At 50.6% G+C, this 20,023-nt stretch overlaps 1 protein-coding gene across 1 annotated transcript in view; it reads right to left on the bottom strand.

Moving 5' to 3' along the window:
* Positions 1 to 20,023, bottom strand: part of LOC8033891 (3-oxoacyl-[acyl-carrier-protein] reductase FabG-like) — a 56,764-nt gene that overhangs the window by 19,487 nt on the left and 17,254 nt on the right. The gene's annotated exons all lie outside the window — the stretch shown is intronic.

The raw sequence follows: 20,023 nt of genomic DNA, 5'->3' as shown, positions 1-20,023 counted from the left end.
ACGAAACATTTAATGTGGAGAACTTGTGCCAAAACAAAAGCAAAAAGTATAACGGAAGGTAACAGGACAGCGTCGGGAGCGTCGTATGTCGTCGGGAACGCAGAGGCGAGCGCTGGTTCTTCGGAGCCTTACCTGGGAGCCTAGAACATTCTACCCCGTTCGTGCTGGAATTTGACATTCTCAGCATGAACAAGCTACACGGCGCTTCAACGTTCTAGAACCTTCTACTAAAGAAAGAAAAACGACAAGTGGTGGCGGGATTCTAACTCCGATTACCCGAGTTAGAACCAAGCGCACTGCCTACTTGGGTAGCTGCATACGCAGCATTACTTCCCCCTTTAAAAAGCGCATTGCACCGATGAAACACGAAACAAAACAAAAGAATGCTAAGCTAATAGGTCCTCTGGAACACGAAGAGTTCATAGCCCTATCGAGCCTAGAACGGCTTGAGTCGAACGACGTTAACCACCTCGGGTCGCGGTAGGTGTCCTGATGATGCCTGTGTTCCCACCACTTTGTAGTTGAGCCCTTCCCAGACGTCGAGATGCCTTGTAGGGTCCCAAGTACCGTTTCAACAGTTTCTCGCTAAGGCCACGGCGACGAATCGGTGTCCACACCCACACCCGTTCTCAGAGCTGGAACCTGGACGTGAACGTCCCAACGACCCAACGACGAAGGTTCTAGTGGCGAGTAACGACACATTGCTGGTCTTGAATCCGGAGTCCGGCGGGTTTGCGGACTTCGGCCCGTTGAGCAACCACCTGGGCATCGTCGCAATCCTCGTCAGCTGACTCGGGGGGGGGGGGGGGGGGGGGGGGCAGTATCGCATTGAGCATAGCCGTCACTTTTCGGCTATGCACCGCTGGATAAGCGTCCCTCCAATGGTCTCTTGCACCGCCGTGTTGTAGGCAAACGTGACGATAGGGTAACAGCTCGTCCCACGTCTTGTGCTTCACGTCGACATGCATGCAAATCATGTCGACGATGGTCGTGTTTGGCCGTTCCGTCAGCCCGTTCGTCTGCGGATGGTACGCTGCCATTCAAAGATGGCTGGTGTGGCTGAGCCAGAGGGTCTCTTGAGCTAGTTGTGCCAAAAACGACGACCCTCGGTCTGTAATCAGTACTTCGGAAGCACTGTGCCTCTAGACGATGGAATGAATGAAGAACTTGGTGAAATTCACTGCAGTTCCCGATGGAAAGCTTTGGTCTTCTTCGTATCGGCATCGCACGCAACGTCAGTGCTTGGAAGCATTGAAAACTAATTTTACTGTCTTGAAACACGCAAGAAGAGCAACTTAATTGTAAGAGACCTGGGGAAATAAGCATGCGTAATACGTTTATTGCATGCACAGTGCCAAAGACGCTCATATCGGCCGAGGATCGCTTTCAGTACGATGATGCTCCATAACAATCTTGGTGCGACTGGTTTTGTCTACCCGTTCAAAGCTTCGAAGCTTTGAAAGGGTCCAAACTGGCGATCACTATGGCAACCGACAGCGATGAGCCAATCACCTTGGGAGGTTTTGTCGTCTGTATGTTGGTTTTTGTTTGTGTCCTGCTAGCAGGCGGGAATGCAATGGCGCTACTTTCCCAGATCCAGTGACTTTAGGCATACCGTGTGAGGTATTCGGCCGCGATGATGATCCACTGGTTTCTTTGCGTCGATAATGGGAACAGTCCAAGCAAGTCCATCCCATTTTTCTGGAACGGCACAGTCGGAGGAGTGATCAGCTGCTGGATTCCTGCCAGCTTCGTCGGCGGTTTTTGCGCCGTTGGCATTCATGGCACGATTTCGTGTAATGATGGACAGTTTTGGGCCAGTAGTACTTTTCGCGAATTCTGGCCAGTATCTCACTGTAGCCAAAGTGTCCAGCTGTCGGGTCATCATTGCGTGTTTAAAAGATATTTTCAAGGAGATCTTTGGGAATCACCAGAAGCAGTGCCGAATTGCTGGCCCCAAATTTATTTTTGCAGAGCACACCCTGCTAAATGACGAAGGTTGGTAGCTACCGGGCAAAAAACACGAGTGTGTGCATTGCCATGACCTTCCATGTGCTCAATCACTCGAAAGAGTTCCGAGTCACTCCGCTGAAGTGCTACCATGTCCTGGACATTGAGTATGCCGATGAATGCCGCGACGTCATCGTCGCTGGCAGACATAGAATCTAACACGACGGGTGCCCTCGACAGACAATCGGCGTCAATGCGCTTCTGGCCAGACTTGTACACGATGGTCCTGTCAAATTCGTGCAGTCGGAGACTCCAGCGAGCTAGGCATCCTGAAGGGTCCTTTAACTTTGCGAGCCGGCAGAGCAAGCGGTGGTGTGAACACGCGGAAGGGACTTCCATAGAGACACAGGGTCAGAACTTTGTTATCGCCCAGACTACAGCAGGGCACTTTTTTCTGTCGTTGGGTGGTTGCTTTTTAGCTTAGACAGCGTCCGACTTACGCATGTGATATCTCACTCTGTACCTCCTGCCTTTGGACCATTACGGCGCCAAGTCCGGTATTAGTGGCGTCTTTGTGGATTTCAGGGCCGGCTTGCTAGAAGAAGTGTCTCAGTTGAGACTGCTCAAAGAAAGCGCTGCCAAGGCTCGGGCGCCCGAGCGTCTGAGACTCGGCTTAAGCTCGAGCGCTAGCCTTGACAGCGCTTTTTTTGAGCAGTCTCAACCGAGACTCTGCTTCGAGGAAGCCGGCCCTGTTTCTGCAAACTGATCGAAATGGCCAAGGACAGGATGGGTTTGAAGGCGTTGTTTTGATTTGTCGCATGCCCACCGTTGCTCTTCTGCATGTTCACTAGAATTTTGCGACGTCGATCGTGAGGTACGTCAGTGGTGCAAAGAGCGTGGTGAAATCCCGGACGAAGCGGTAGGCACAAAGCCCAGGAATCTTCTTACTGCCTCCTTGTCCGACGGCAGTGAGAATATGGCTATGGCATGCGCATTCTCGGGGTGAGCAACCTTCGTTGCTCACCACATGGTCGAGAAACTTCAGTTCGCCACAAGCGAGCCGACATTTCGTCGGCTTTATGCTTAGCCCAGCTGCCTTGATTGCCTGAAACATGGCTCGAAGGCGTTTCAAATGGTCGTCGAAATCATGCGAAAAAACTACGACGTCGTCAAGGTATACGAGGGAATTTTGCTATTTCGGACCTGCCAGGATGGTGTCCATGGCAAGCTGGAAGTTTGCTGGTGCTGTACATAGTCCGAAAGGCATCACCTTAAACCCGTACAATCCGTCCAGGGTGTCGCAGGCAGTCTTCTCGTGGTTCCGCTCGTCGACTTCGATATGCCAGTATAGCGCCGGCGGTCGTCGGGCCATGGAGGCGTAGCTCAGGGTCGGTTGCTCGAGAGACGGAGGGTTGACAGGAGCCCGTGGTTCGATGGCTTTCTGAAACTCCTCTTGCACGACTTCGGCGATGGACAGCGATGTGGTGGGGTCGGCAGCAGACAGCAACTTCTTGAATTCTTCGCGAACAACGTCGCGGATGATCTCGCGAAGCTCGTCGCCGCTGGTGCTGAGCTTAGAGCGGACCTGCTAGAGTTGAGGTGTCGTTGAGCTGATGATAGTGGCGTGCTGCGGCCGCTAGCATCCCCTCGATGTTTGTTGCTTCGGCAAAAAGCCCGTTGACTGTCGTTGGAGGGTTGCGGACGAAGCCGCCGAAGCTGCCCTTCAACGCGCTGTATTTTCTCCTCAATGGCTTGAGGGTCAGCTCGGGTACTCAGCCGCAGGACATCTTATACAAAGCAGAAACGGTTTCGTTGGGTGTTTGAGTCATCGTCTGGAGAAGGTCTTCGGCCCGCTGCCTACGATGCTGTGGAAGGGCGTCGGCGTACGAGGGGCCACGGGCATGTAAACGACAAGGGTGGTGTCAGGGGTCTGCAACGATTGGTTGCTCATCGTCGGTTTCGTCGCCTGGTGGGTCCTCTCCGCCAGTAGACCAAATTCCGGGGGCAAACCTTGAACAAGGCGGCTTTTTCGGGTCGCGGTCGTTTCCACGGACGATCTTCTTAAGCTGGGGACTGGGCTTGCGCTACGAGGCCTCAGAGGGGTACGCTTCATGGGCTACGCATTCTCAGAAAAAAGGGTGTATTCTTACACCCCTCGTCCGATATACGACACCCCAACACTTCAGTTCGATGTACAGCGCGCTGACGTGGAACCGATGTTCCCAACTTTCACAGGCGGCTTGATCGCCGAGTGCTATAGCTTAGTAAAATAGATAAATAACGTACGCGTTAATGACTAGAAAAAAAGTAATCGGGATTTTCTTGGCTTTACTACAAAACCTGAGTGTTTTCATTCTGTAGTTTGGGATATTTACTTTAGCTGTGTAATGAGTTATATCTCACCGTTCTCAAGCACCTTGTAAAAGTTGTGGCCGTCTGTTCGATGTCAGCGCGCTGTACGTCAAACTGAAGTTTTTGCGTGTCGTATAGGGGACAGGGATGTAAGAATATACCCTTTTTTCTGACAGTGCGTTACCCCGCACCTCCACCTGAAACATGTGTCACGAATCAAGGTGACGAGGGGACGAAAATTGAACTGAAAATAAAGGTTTAATCGGCTAACTTGTGCAAACAAAATAAAGAACGAGCGTCGAGGCAGCACAAAAGCGGACTGCGATTTGGTGGCGTAACGGCAAGCAAGAGCGAGACTGACTCGACAAGGTTACGGGCAGCTCCTTGTCTAGTGTGCGTCGGCATCGCGAAAATTCGGCCCAGAAGGTTCGAGCATTTGAGCGTTCGGTGCGAGAATGAACAGGCACTATGAGAACAAGAAAGTCCGGGGCGCAAAGAAAACAATTACGCCCCGAGTAGGAATAAAGGCGAATCTTCTATAATTGCGTGACCGAGCGCTGCTTTCTCGGCTGTGCGCGCGGCAGTATTGCCTCATGTATACACCAACTCATGTTTACAAACAAACCGGAGCTCCCGGAGCGCCCCTAGCGGACGCCACCGGCGCCGCGCATGCGCGATGGGGGTGTGGGCAAAAAGCTCGCCGTCGCCCATAAACAAACCATTGAAATGCGATGTTGTCGGCGCCGGTGTGAGTTCCCGCGCTCTTTTTCGCGTTGGAACTGTTGATCCTACGTCCTCCTAACGATGTCTGACTACTTGAGCAGCGTCAGCGAAATTAACGAGGCTCGTTACACCGCAAAACTTCGCGTCAATAATCTGACATGCGGCGATTCATTCCGCGTGGACGCCGCAGAACGTACGCTAAAGCCTGATTCACATGATGAGATTTCGCTCGCAATTTTTAGTAGCGACGTCGCTCGGACTGCAAAAGCGTGAACCATAGCCGAGATGGTCGACGTCGATACTGAAAATCGCAAGCAGAATCTAACCAAGTGAATCAGGCATAACAAGTCGGTGATGGCCACTGGTAACAATTGATCAACATCTCCTTGTATCTACTGTTTACGTCGAGCCTGCTTACCTACCTTCAAACTTAAGTCTTTTAAGGCCTGCACTTAATTCTTATTGCAATTACCGGGCCCACGTTTGGTCTACGGGCCGGTGTCCTCTAAAAGAGCAGACGACAAGCAGAAACGTTTGAAAGAGCAGACGACAGTTTGAACGATCAGGCGACCGTTTGAACTTGAAGACGCACTAAACGTAGTCCGCAGGTGGTCCGTACAACTTGACGGTTTTCCAGCGTTCATTTTGGAACCAAACAGATAAATTTGATGGCCAGTAGTATCCGTGAATTTAACCCAAAATGCTTCCCGCCCAAGCAATCGTGGTCCGACGGCGTCTGGTTTTCCCTTTTCACGGCACATATCCGCGTTCTCGGACGGACCGAGCGCATGAAAACTGACCTTCAAACCTTTCTCGACTCTCTTGGTACAGCCCCAGTCGCAGCATTTTGACGACAAGGCAGGTTTTTGTCTGGTTCCTTTCAAAACAACGCAGGAATACACGTCTCAAATGGGCACTTCCGCCCACAGCCCCAGACCGGAAGTGCGTCCGACGCGCCACCACCGCGCCGTGACGTAACAGAGATGAGCTCGTGTATAACTAGCCAACCAGGCAGCGCGTTTGGCTCCCACGCAGGTGGCCGGGATTCAAATCCCGCCACCACTTGTCGGTTTTTTTTTGTATGTAAGATGAAGATTCTAGAACGCTGTAGAGCCCTGTAGCTTGTTCATGCTCAATGTATAGTTCCAGAAGGAACGAGGTAGAATGTTATAGTTTCCCAGGGAAGCCTCAAAAGACGCCGCGCCGCGCCGTACGGAGTGAGTCTCTCGCCAGGTGGTGGTGGTAGTGAAAACTTTATTACAAATAAAGGAGCCTTAAAGTCAACGTAAGTGTGGGTTGGCTCGTGGTCACAGGAAATGGCCGGCAACGGGTGTCGCTCGGCGACTTCTACGGCCCAGTCCACCAGCTCTTTTTGGACAGCGCTCGACCCTGAGGTCACGTTGACATTCGATGCCCGCTACGCTGTCCTGTTACATTCCGTTATTCTCTTTTGCTTTTATTTTGGCACAAGTTTGCCTCATCAAACGTTTAGCTTCTTTTGTTATTTACCGCCTCATCAATTGTTATTCGTGATATTCTGCTATAGGTACGGGAAAACGCAATTTATGCCCGAACAGCACATCCCTCTGAACACACGCCGGTCAAGCGAGATTCTCAACCCAGGAAGTCTTCCATCTGTGGAAGACACCGAGGCCCGAACAAGCCGTCGTATCCAAGGCAAACCCCCATAATTTGGTCCCCTACCGGACTGTCCGAAGAACAGGACACCTACCATGACCACCCCACCTGTCGTCGTCCTACCCGTCATGGCAAGTGCGCCTCCGTCATTCCACGGTGAGCTTTATGAAGACATCGAGAACTAGGTAAAGCAGTACGAGCAAGTGTCCCAGCACAGCCAATAGCTGGACGATAGTGCTTGTAACATCTTAAGGAATGGCCAGGCACTGGTTTGCGAATCACGAGATTAAAAAAATTGGGTTGTGTGTGTGTTTATACAGCCTAGAACTTGGTCTGCCTCACAGGGGCGACGAGTCTCCCAGCTGTAGATGAGAAATTTAGCCAGTGCGGTACAACCGCTAGCCTGGGGTCTTTAACGTGCATCACGCAGTAGTGATACACGACCGCACGCCGGTACGATGCTCATCCAGATCGAAACGGGCAGGGGTGGGGCTCGAACCCAGGATCCCGGAGTTCCGCAGCGCGAGCTTTCGCTCCACGTGCTCCGAGCTGGTGTGCGCTAGACCACTCGGCCACCGATCCCCCCTCACGAGATTTCCCTGACCTCGTGGACTGTCTGCAAGGATTCACTGAAATGGACATTTACCAGAACGTCAACTGGAGAGAGCCGAAAACCTTCTTCGTATCAGGACCCAGGGCGCAAACGAGACCATCACCAGTTTCGTCGAGGATGCTGTGCGCCTGATCGCTCGCGCTGACCCCCGAGCCGCCGACGAAAAGAAGCTGCGTATAATCATGCGAAGTGTGAAGGATGACATCTTCGGTGTCCTTGTTCGCAACCGCCCATCCACCGTCGAACATTTCATCACGTAGGCCACGAACATGGCACGTGCCCTCCTCGCAAGAGCTAGAGTCACTAAATAAAGTTACGCTTTCAGAGTACCGAAACTCCCAAACTACGCGTGTGAAGCACGTCAGGGGCCGCCATCTTGGGTCCGCGCGCAGATGGAGGAGTGATTGTAGCTGAGCCAAGCCGAGCTTTAGCCGTCGACTGCTACAGCTGCAGCGGTCGCAACTGTGGCAGCGAATCAAAGTCGTGTTGTTCGTATCTCAACGTAACACGGAAAACGTGCGTGCTGAGCGACGGACTTCAGCGTGCGCGCGCAGTAAACAGCAAACAGCAGCAGGAAGAGGATCGCTGGACCCAAGATGGTGGCGTTGAAAATTCGCGATGATGATGATAGCGACTCACGTGACTGCCGCTGTCCAATGATGCCGCAGCGAACCAGAATACTGTTGAATAGAGCGACTGTATTGTCGGCAAAATGCCAAAGAAAAGGAATGCGGTACTCTGAAAGCGTAGCTTATTTAGTGACTCTAGCAAGAGCCAGCCGCTACCATCGGCACTCGAGCGTTGCTGTTTCATCAACGTCGGGCTACGACATCAGCCCCAGCATCCCCGGCATGCTCGACGGAAGAGCTGAAGAAGCTTCTGCCCGCTGCCACACGCCCGGCCTCACTCTCCTTTGCCGAAGTAATAAGAGAGAAAGTTTTCAGTCAGCCATTCAACTAGAGGCTCCAATCATCGTGGCCCCACCCGAAGAGCCAACGGTGGCATACACCGCAGTACTCCCGACAGGAAGCTCGAGTGCATGGGCGCCATGAACAAGTTGTGTCAAGGAAGTCCGACGTCTGGCGGACAGCCCTACTGCGACGACCTGTGTGCTTCCATGCACTGCGGTGAATGCTGGCCACGCATATCGGCGATGCCCTTACCTTGAACTTGGACTTCAAGGGTTCGCGGCAGATGCCCCGTGTTCGAGGTACGGTGAATGGCCGAGGGACATCGAGGCGTTACTGCGCCGGCCACCATCCAATGAGCAAGCTCATCGCCGTGATCCCGCTCGCCGTCACATGTCGCCTTCTTGTCGGTCCCGTCGAAATAGCCTGTCCGCCATTTCTCGCCGGAAAAACTAAGCGCGGCAACTTTTGGAGGCGAAGTTACCGTAGTCAGACGACGTAAAGAGTCTCCACGGACGCCGGAAGGCTCCCGCTCCGCCGATGTCACCCGACAAAACGCCGCTTCTGAAACGGTGCCCAATAACCTCATGGTCATCGGCGGCCACGACGCGTCGGCACTCGTGGACACCGGAGCAGACTACTCCGTTTTGAGTGGGAGACTTTCTCGCCGCCTTCGAAAAGTGACGACGCCGTGGGACGGCTCGCAGATACGAACCGCTAGAGGACACCTCATCACACCTGTCTGAAGGTACACAGCTCGCTTCGAAATTCACGATGAAACCTGTCCGGCGAAATTCGTCATTATGCAGGAGCGGCGAAGGACATTGCCCTCGGATTCTTTGCGAGTATAGTGCAGTCATCAACTTTGGAACGAACCAGCTGACGCTAAGGAAGCCTGTTCTACTGTCGGAGGAACCCATAAAGACGTCAGCCACGATCTGAGTCCTCGATGACCAGGTGAACCTGATGCCGCGATCGAGTGTCTTTGTACACGTCGGGACCAACGCAAACGCCAAGGGCGAAGCTCTGCTGACAGAAAGCGTGCAACTGCTATAGGAAGACGAATCGGCGTCGCAAGAGGTGCAACCAACCTCCAAGGCGGGCGCACCACGGTCCACGTGTCTAAATTCAGACGAAGCACCTTACGAAGGGTATACGGCAGTGGGCCACGTCAAAGACCTCCGAGACTCGGCTGCAATCACCACTGTCTCGGATGTCTCGTCCTCAATGCGGCACGAAAAAGTGCCGTTCTCGGAACTTGACATCGTTCTGAAGCCGCCTGCTACAGAACGACGACGGCTGCTTGAACGTCTCAGCGAGTTCAGCGAGTCCTCCGCCACGATGTTAAGGGTGCGACAAACGACAGTAGCGAAGCACCGCATTTTTAGCAACGACGACACGCTTCCAGTCCACCAGTTGCCGTACCAAGTCTCCTTGAAAGAGAGAGTAGTGATTCAAGAGCAAGTCCAAGAAACGCTCGACGATGGCTACATCCAGCCTTCAAGCAGCCATTGGACCTCTCCAGTTGTGCTCATAAAGAAAAAGGATGGAACTCTGTGGTTCTGCGTGGACTGTCGTCGACGGAACGCTGTGGCGAAAAAAGACATGTATTTTTCGTCGATGATGAACTTGAAGAGTGGCTATAGTGTCATTTCCACCGCTCACCTACAAGAAGGCCGTCCGAAGATTTTCGGGATTTTGCGCGTACGACCAGCAGTTCGTTCGGGATTTTGCCAAGCTTTCTGCGCCGCTCACGCGCCTCACGAAAAACGCCGTGAACTTCAAGTGGGGAGAAGAACAACAAGAGTCATTCGACGAGCTAAAACGACGACTCCAATCGTCACCGAGTCTTGGCCATTTTGAACAGTCAGCCGATACAGAAGTTCACACGGACGCCAGCAATACAGGACTTGGCGCAGCCCTGGTCCAACGACATGAGGTATAGAGGAGGCTATATGCAAGAGGGTACAGAAGGCGTGATCGCCTATACAAATGTGAGACGTTGTCGAACGCGGAACGAAATTACTCGACACCCGAAAAGGAATGCCTTGCCGTCGTCTGGGTCCATCACGAAATTCTGCCCGTACTTATACGGGAGCCTTCTTGAAGTGGTCACCGACCACCAGTCGCTATGCTGGTTAGCGAGCCTGAAGGATCCATCGGGACTCCTCGCCCGATGGAGCTTGTGACTGCAAGAGTACGACTTGACCGTGGTCGACAAGTCAGGCCGAAGGAACAACCACGCCGACTGCTTGTCCAGAGCCCTCGTCGAGCCAGCTACCGTCTGCACCGAAGACGACGACGACGACAACGACGACGACGATCACTTTCTTGGCTCAGTGAACGTTAACGGCATGGCAGCACTCCAGCGGGACGATCCTGAGCTGCGCGCACTGATCGACTATACTTGGAGGGACGAGGGGGTACGAATCCCCGCGCTTTCTACGTGTGCGGCCAACATTTGCCATCCGGAGAGGTATTCTCTACAAAAAGAACTTCGGGGACAGCAACTCGACATGGTTCCTGGTAATTCCTGCTAGTCTTCGAGAAGAGATATTCCAAGCCTGCCACGACGACCCGATATCTGGTCACCTTGGCTACAGCAGAACCCTCGCAATGATGCGAGAGATGTACCACTGTCCCAAGCTCCCGAAGACTATCCACCTGTACACACGATCGTGTCAGGAGTGTCAGCGACGGAAGAAATCGCGGACGAAGCCGGCAGGCCTCTAGCAGCCGATCGCGTCTCCGACTGCCCCGTCCACCAGATTGGAATGGATTTACTTGATCCTTTCCCGCCGTCTACGCACGTAAACCGCTGGAAACCGAGACAGAAGCCCTCTCGTCGGGATTTGACACGGCGCTCCCAAAGTCCTGATTACGAACCGAGGCTCATTGTTCATGGCGCAACTGACACAAGAGATTCTCCGCCTAAGCCACACGGACCAACGCCGAACCACGGCATACCATGCACCCGCAGACCAACGGGCTGACGGAGCGAGTAAATAAAACCATCGCCGACATTATCTTGATGTACGTGGACGTGGAACACAAGATGTGGGATGATGTGTCGCCCTACGTCACGTTTGCGTACAGCACAGCGGTTCAAGAAACCACTGGGATTACACCTTTTTAGCTGGTGCACGGCAGAAGGGTGATGACCATGCTCGACGCCATAATGCCCCACGACGTGACGGACAACGGACAACGGACGACACCTACCTGGTCGTCCAACAGGCAGAAGAGGTACGTCAGCTAGCCCACACTCTAAGAAAAAAGGGAGGAGAAGGGTAGCAAAAGCGACTGTTCCTCCTTGTTGCGGACAAGTTGCCCAGAGAAGGGAGGAACGGCAGTTCAGATGAAAGGAGGAGGGCGAGTTCCTCATTGTTCAGTTGGCGCAGGGGTAGAACATCGCGCTACTGATCGAGTGGTCAACGGTTCGATCCCCAGAAAAGTCGATTTTTTTTTTTTGTTTTTGTTTTTTTGTAAAGATTTTTTTTTTTTTTTTTTAAATTTTTGTTTACCAAAACACACATAAACAAACCCAGACCGATGAAAGGAAAATTAAAGTCCTTATTATTCTCCGAGACATTTTCCTCCTCCAGGCAGACCAGAGAAAGCTTTCGCCCTCCCGACCCATCTTCTTTCGGTTTCGTTTTTCGAGCATATCGCGCACGTTGTTTAATAAATAGTTGTTAAGTTGATTGAGCTTCAGCGGCAGCAAAGGCCGCCTGTAATTCCGTCTTCTAGTGCAAACGTGCAGAACATTTCGGTTGCATTGACGTTTTTACCACTAATTTTATCAAACAAGCTAACGAAGCCGCTAGGAACAGCGAAGTTCCGGAGCAGTGCCAGCAGCGCTACATACACTGGGTAAGACGGCCGCACTGATCTCAAAAACGGCCGTCTCCAATTTGCGGGACGCACGCGGAACTACAGCAGCGAAACCACGAGGAACTGTGTCGACGTTTTCGACGTTATGGAAATCGCGGGAACTGCGTCCAAGGAAGGCAGGTTTTCCTGCCGGCTGCCTGGGTGCCTTCCGTGCTGAGTTCGGTTCCGTTGTCCCGTGCCGAGTGCCAACCGGCGTTCAACGTGATTCTTCTGCGTGTCAGCAACATCGTCAACGTGGTTCTGTATTTCTTCGTGTCAGCGACATCGTGATGGTAGTGTTGTGGGTTGTAAACAGAAGACTGGAATTATCGCCGATCTGACCGTGTGTTCGCGTATCAGTGGTGTAACAACAAGATGAGATGTCGTAAACTGTCGGGCATTGATGCCGCTGGTCGGGCCGTTATCGGAGGGGCCGGGGTGTCGCAGGATGACATTCCGCTTTACATTAAAGAGTTTAAAACCACTTGAGGGATTAGGTGCAGTCGATCGACGTGTGGATAGTCATGTTGGAACGCTGGTCTGAACGGTAAGCTCCTATCGTACAGTGGCCAATGTGACTGTCGGTCCCCGAGAGCGATTGCGCTCTGGGGAAAAGACAACACTACGAAAGTATGACGGAAAGTACGTATATTTATAATGGAAGTTTAGCATTAAAAAAAAGACAGGCAAAATCGAAAAAAAAAAAAAACCGCTATCCTTTATTTTACTGTTTAAATATATTACGGTTCCTGTAGAAACTGCCCTCTAAGTGGCGCGCTGGGATGAGCGCTAGACGTTTTCGAGCTCGCAACGGCGCAGCTTTGACTGCATTCAAGTCAGGGGGGTAAAGGTGGGTGAGGAGGAGTGGCAAATCCCGTGCGCCGACATCCTGGGTCCCGAGTGAACGATCGCGAAAGAGAGCGACAGAACACGAGAGAAAGAAGGCAACGTTGCCATGGTAAACGCGAAGAGTGTAAACTCTCAGCAATATAAACAGTGATAATTTAATGTTGTAAACTAAATTCTGAGCTATTCTAACGCTTATAAAAAGCAATAAAGTCATTACGCTGCATTAACTTCCCTTCTGTCGAAATCTCGGAAATCTGGTGGTTGCGCAGTTTCGTATTCCTCAACCGCGCCCAGCCGCGCCCCACCAGCGAAGCCGGGTATATGGTTTAGTTTAGCGTTAACGCGAGGCCGTACATCTGCGCGCTATGCAAAAAGAAACCTTCGAAAGGAACGCGAGTATTTTTCCACCGGTAAGTTCGTGGATTGTTGAAGTTCACGAAACTGCTCTGATGATGTAACCACTGTGGATGTAACCGTGTTTGGGACATAGAGATCATATACTACTAAATCTAGAGGAAAAGGTCCGCCATTTTCCCATACATTCTGGTATGGTGTACTAGAACTGGGCAGTGTGTCGTCCGCGCCGAGAAGCAACGGAGGGAGGAGGTCGGCGCAGCGATGACAGCGAGCAAGGACGCCAGGGGGCGCTGCGGGTAACAGGCGTGCTCCTCCCCGCTCGGATTGCCGTGTGGTCGTACTGCATGTGATCGCCTGGTTCGCGTCGTCGCCTTGTTTTGCTGCAGTTCCTTTTTTTTTTTTTTTTATGGTTGAGTGAAATGGATTGTGATCGGTGCCGTTCAGTGGGATGTAGACAACGCGTACAATGACGGAAAAACGGCGGCACAAGAGAGACGGGCCGTGTTTTGTGTCGAGGCAGTGATTTCCCTACACCCCTCTACGGGGGTGCACTCCCCCCTTGTCTTTCGGAAAGCACCCGTATAATTCGCAACGACTCTTATATTCTCAATGCCCCCCGAAACCCCCCCTTTCTAACCTCAATTCCTGGGGCCCGTGCCGGGTTGCAACAGTGGCTACCGGTCCTCCAAAAAAGCCCGTTCCCTTTTTCGTGCCCCTCTCGAGTTCGAACGGCGTGAGTCGTGATCCCGCAACAATAAAAGGAGTGACAGGGAGACTCTGCTTCATGTGATGCACGCAGTCATGACAGTCTTCCTCTACATTTTTTTTTTTTCGGACTTTTTGCACTTTAAAGTATCTGCTAAATCGGTCTAATAGACACTGGTTTCGACACACCGAAGGGTCCTGTGCACGCTGACTGCTTTAGAAAGGCTTGGAGAAGTGACTGTGAAAATGTGACGTTAACGGTTATGGCCTCACATGAGCAAATTATTATTATTTTTTTTTTCTTAACGGCTTTAAAAAGATGAGGGTTGGCCCAGCACTCCGTCTCTTCAATGAGGAGGTGCAAAGAGGCCTCTTTTTACCGCAAGAAAATTGAAGGGTCTAATGGCCCAGCGGAAGATACTGAGTCATTTATCCTGAAGATGTCGAAGCTCATCAAGATCATGACCTCACGTCGGAGAATGCAGAGGTACAAAACGCCATAGGCGCCGACTACGGGGGAGCTCGGGAGCCTCCCTCTCCCGAGCTCTTGGGAAAAGCAAGTACCATCGCCTCCGGAATCCTTGGGTGCACCTCATTAATCTCATCTGTGCGCTGGCGCCCAGTGTATCATTAAAAATTTATCTGTCTGCCCTGGTACCCACATATCAATATAGCTGGTGCTCAGTGGATAAATAAGAATTTATCTACCGTGGTTACTACCAGAGCTGGTGAGTGGATACATTTTTCTAACTATTCGCACAGTCCTGTTTGTTGAGCCTACGAAGTAACAGCAACTACGATAAAGGCTAGTGATGGAAATTCCTTCGAAAGCCCGTGGAAGTAATTGCGAGAGTCGACAGTGGCACCTCCATGCAGCCTACGGAAGTAGACGATATAATCCGTTTTGTAAGCCCCATTTTGTTTTCCCAAACATTGAAACAATTCATTAGGGTAGTGCGCTTCAACCACGGAATTCATTTATCACAACTACAGTGACAGCGAAATTATAGGGGAGGCACTCACTTGATCGAATGACGTTTTAGCGAACGCCCACGTTTCACCGAATGACACTTTAGCGAATAGTCGGACGCCGCGAAGCGGCGTTTTCGGGTGGGCCAAATGGGTTCACATTTTTGTAATGAGCCGCCGCAGACTGTCGCCGCGAAGCCGCGTAAAGCGCAGCGCGGCGGATGGGTTAACGCGCGCCCCCGTTATTCGCTAAAACGTCCATTCGCTCAAATGTCGCTGTTCGCTAAAATGTCATTCGCTCATGTGATATGGACCAAATTATAGAGTCACAATTAAAAGCAGACATTTGTTTAGGTATCATGCCATCAGCATGCTTATCCTACGTTATTCAGGGGATGACACACGTTTGCGACGTCTGTTTCAAGATACTTCCCGAACGTTTTTCTGGGGGATGGATTTCCCGCCTATTCAGAACGCAACATTGTTAGCGCGAAAGAGCGATCGCCGTTTTTTTTGTTTTTTTTTTTGTGAGAAACCAAAGAAACTCAGCAAAGTTCTACTTGCTGGGGAAAAAGCTCATTCGGGTCTATAACGCAGATGATAAAAGTTCGCCCTCACTAATACTCTTTCGAAATAAATGCGAGAAAGCGCCAATGTCTTGTTCGCGCTAGCAGTGCCGCGATGTGTACTGTGGCGTCCTGTCCGAAGATGCACGTCTCGGGTAAAGCATTTGGCAACGAATTAGTGCGATAAATAATATGTGAAACAGCAGAAATAAAGAATACCGTAAAGAGTTAGCCAAACAATATGAAACAATCGAACTCGTGCGGAACGCCAAGCCAGCCAAGCACTACCGCTGCCTGCGCTCCGCACTCCGGCAGCACGCCTACTACACGTTGCGCCCTCTCGCGGCCACCGATCCGGTCATCGCTGAAAGAGCCCCCCCTCCGCCGGCGCTCGCTACACTACAGTGGCTACACTGCCCAGTCTTCTAGTACACCATAATTCTGGCTGCCGCAAGCGGCGCACCATGCAGGCAGACCCTCTGGGTCCCAAACACGGTTACATCATCAGAGCAGTTTCGTGAACTTCAACAATCCACGAACTTACCGGTGGAAAGATACTCGCGTTCTTTTCGAAGGTTTCTTTTTGCATAGCGCGCAGATGTACGGCCTCGCGCTAACGCTAAACTAAACCATATACCCGGCTTCGCTGGTGGGGCGCGGCTGGGCGCGGTTGAGGAATACGAAACTGCGCAACCACCAGATTTCCGAGATTTCGACAGAAGGGAAGTTAATGCAGCGTAATGACTTTATTGCTTTTTATAAGCGTTAGAAAAGCTCAGAATTTAGTTTACAACGTTAAATTATCACTGTTTATATTGCTGAGAGTTTTCACTCTCCGTGTTTAATAGGGGTGTCGCGAACCGGCCGTGGTTCGAGTTCGACCAGGTTCGACTTTTTCGAACTTTTAGTGGAAATTTCGACGAACCTTCTATTGAGGTTCGACTCGCGTGCGCATGCGCGACAGGCTGGCCAGTTGGCTTCGGATTGGATGATAATGGCTAAGAGATGAATGAAGTGCAGCGCTGATTGGTTATTTCCATAGAGTTATTATAATGTACGCTAGAGGTTCAACTGGCGCTAGTGTCTATGCGACTTCCGTGACGCAAATTGAAGCAGACAGCAACCAGTCTACTTTTCCAGTCTTCCCGTGTATTCCTATGGGAAAGCGCGCGTGCATTTTGTCTCTTCGCCGGAAAATAACACGGAACACTTTGGTTATTTGGGTCGTACCGAATAGTATGTACCTTGATTAACACTGTAAAAGTGTAATTGCTTTAGTTAGCGCATTTTTCTTCATCAGTGACCGATGTTTAACTTCGCTACATTTCAGTCCCAAACGTGTGTTCCGCAGCAGGTGTGTAAAAACAAGCGACGATTCGAAGCAAAATTACAATCGAAAGGAATGTAGAGTGTGTTCAAGGCTCGCCAGCAATCCGGTGACGCTTATATATTGATAATATGCCAGTCCTGTCACTATATAAAAATGACCCCGTCGTGCATGAGCGGATAAAAACGTTCAAAACGTAGAGAATAAAGTCCGTGGACTATAAAAGTTGTCTCTTCGTATTGTTTTCTCTGCCGGGCAGCTTTTATCGGGCAATTGTTCTCAAAGATTTCGAGCGTGCGAGTGATATTTTGAACGTAGAACAAGCAGCTTCGCTCAGAGCAGAAAGAATAAAACGGTACTTACTTATTTAGAATAGGAATAGATTACGTGGCCTTCAATTAATTTTGATCGTATATGCACGTGTAGTTACTGATCCGGTGTTACTGCGTAGTTCTTGCCTTCTTTCTTAATTTCCAGATGTTCTTCGTTCGTTTGGCACGTATATACCCCACGCTGAAAAGCGCCGACGTCGTGTTCGCGCTAACAGTGTCCGACAGTGCACATAAATACACGTACGAAGCTGTTTTAGCACCATTTTTAATGCGATGAATTTGAAAGAAAAACACCGCAACTGACCAATTATTTCGTCGGCCTGACTGAGAAATGTTCCAAGCTACCTCGTACGTACGAATTATTCGGGATATTTGCTCTTATGATCGAGCGCGGAGAGAAAATGCACTCGCTTTTTCCCATAGAAATGCATTACCGGAAGTCAATTTTAGACTGGTTGCTGTCTGCTTCAATATGCGTCAGCACACTAGCGCCACTTGAACCTCTAGCGTATATTATAATAACTCTATGGTTATTTCAGTTAATACAGCACAAAACAATTAAGTTAATGACTTCTTCAGTGATTAGAATTGGTTTCTTTAATTGCAACTGTTCATAAATATAAAAATAACCCTTCGCATAAAAAATGTTTTCCAAACTTAGACATGCTTTTATAAAGGTCTGGCCACACTGTCCACAAAGTCGAACCGGTCGAATCTGGTTAAAAGTTCGAAGGTTCGTCGAACCGGTTCGACCCAGTCGAACCCCGAAAGTTCGACCAAAAAATCTGGTTCGACAAAAGTTCGCGACACCCCTAGTGTTTACCATGGCAACGTTGCTTTCTTTCTCTCGTGTTGTGTCGCTCTCTTTTGCGATCGTTCACTCGGGACCCAGGATGTCGGCGCACGGGATTTGCCACTCCTCCTCACCCACCTTTACCCCCCTGGTTTGGGACCCAGAGGGTCTGCCTGCATGGTCCGCCGCTTGCGGCAGCCAGAATGTATGGGAAAATGGCGGACCTTTTCCTCTAGATTTAGTATATGATCTCTATGATTCAAGTTGATCGAAAAGCGATTTCTGTGCCCGTGAAGCATCACTTCCAGCTGAGTGGATATCCGCTCTAAAGAGATTAATTCAAGACGGCGATTGCAGCTTTGCGCGAACAGCACAAATAGAAAAACGAACACTACAGTATAAATACTGGCTACGAACGGCCATGCGGGAAAACAAACTCATGGCTTGGAACCACATTGGAGCGGCTCGATTTATTGGCTTTCAAATAATTATGGCATGATCGAGCGTCTTCTTTTTAATAAGAGATTCATCCCCTGAGCCATTAAAAATAGCCTCAGATGTATGACATTGCTGGAAAAAAATGAACATGTTCGGAATATTTTTTTTTTGCTTAGGGAGTCACCGAAAAATTCCGTACGTTCAAAACGACCACTATAAAAGACGGAAACGCAGGGCGCAATAGTAGTGATCGGGGTAGTGTGCTGTTGTATTGATGTTTGTACGTGCTATGGCGATGCCTGTGTATGCGTTCAATATATGTTGACTTGATGTTTGTAGTGTGCGCAACGTGTCTACATGTGTTAGAGATTCCGAAGAAAAGGAAACGCAATTGTGGCATAAAAAAATAAAAAAATATTTTTTGTAAAACATGAATTGGGCGGTACCTAGCGCTACCTAGCCTAGCTACGTGCGATTACTCTGCTTGACCCTGCCATCTGGTGGCAAGCGATTTAACATCCTTTTACGCTACGCGGCTACGCCATAATTTCGTGTTACCGTGCTGAGATAAGCCAAGAGGTTGCTTCGGATTTGCTTTTTTTTGAGAGCGGCTTTTGGTTTTGCGGGCGAATGATTTTCACTCTTCCGTGATGTGCGGTTGACGCAACGGTTGGCGAAGGAATTGTGGCTCGAGGAATTGCAAAGGTAGGACATAAAGTGCGCGAACTGAGTGCCGGTTGTCTCCGTTGAACATCGCAGTGCTGACGATGAGAAGACTGAGTGACTGCATGCTTTCGAAACGTAAGTTTCTTTACCTGCAGGGGTAAAGAAACTTCGGAAATAAATACAGTTCGCGGGAAGCTCGTGTTACGTTTTTATTTCCTGCTCCTCTCGCTTCGTGCAATAGACTTAGTGTTCTCGTTAAGCCTTACCGAGGTCGATTTGCTCGATTCGTGGCCGCCATAATGAGATGCAGTCGACGGAGGAACTTTTCCTCCCCTGCTAAAGGGACGAAAGTTTCTCCCTTTCTGAAGGAACATATGTGTCAAGAGCGTTCCTCCCTTTAGGGAGGACTATACTGACCCTTTTTTCTAAGAGTGCACTTTCGGATAAAGGACCAACAACGAGTCGTCGCTGGCGGGTATACAAGCTTCGTCCCCGCGACGTGGAGTTCCAGCCCCGACGCCCATTCGCCGAGAAACTGTTAAAACGTTATTTTGGACCCTACAAGGTCATTCGCCGCCTTGGGGACTTAAACTACGAGGTGCTTCCCGACGGAGCCCGACCATCGGGACGCCGCCAGCCCCGACCCGAAGTGATCCACGTAGTTCGACTCAAGCCGTTCTACGCGCGTTAGGATTGTGACGCTGCATGTTTATAATTTATCTCACCGTATTTTTTTTTATTATATAGCCATTTTTGTTTTCCTTTCGCGTCGCATCGGGACGATGCGCTTTAAAAAAAAGGGGGGGGGGGGGGATATTTCCGCGCGCACGGCCGAGTAAGCAGCGCTCGGTCACGGAATTAAAGAAGATTCGCGTTTATTCCTACTCGGGGTGTAACTTTTATAATTTCGTCCCAGTTTCTTGTTCCCTGAAGTGCCTGTTCCTTATCACCCCGAACGCTCGAT

Source organism: Ixodes scapularis, unplaced genomic scaffold (genome assembly GCF_016920785.2).
Source record: "Ixodes scapularis isolate PalLabHiFi unplaced genomic scaffold, ASM1692078v2 PGA_scaffold4__175_contigs__length_147842914, whole genome shotgun sequence".
Taxonomy (NCBI): domain Eukaryota; kingdom Metazoa; phylum Arthropoda; class Arachnida; order Ixodida; family Ixodidae; genus Ixodes; species Ixodes scapularis.
Note: the sequence above shows the minus strand (reverse complement) of the source record. Positions and strands in the feature narration are given on the sequence as shown.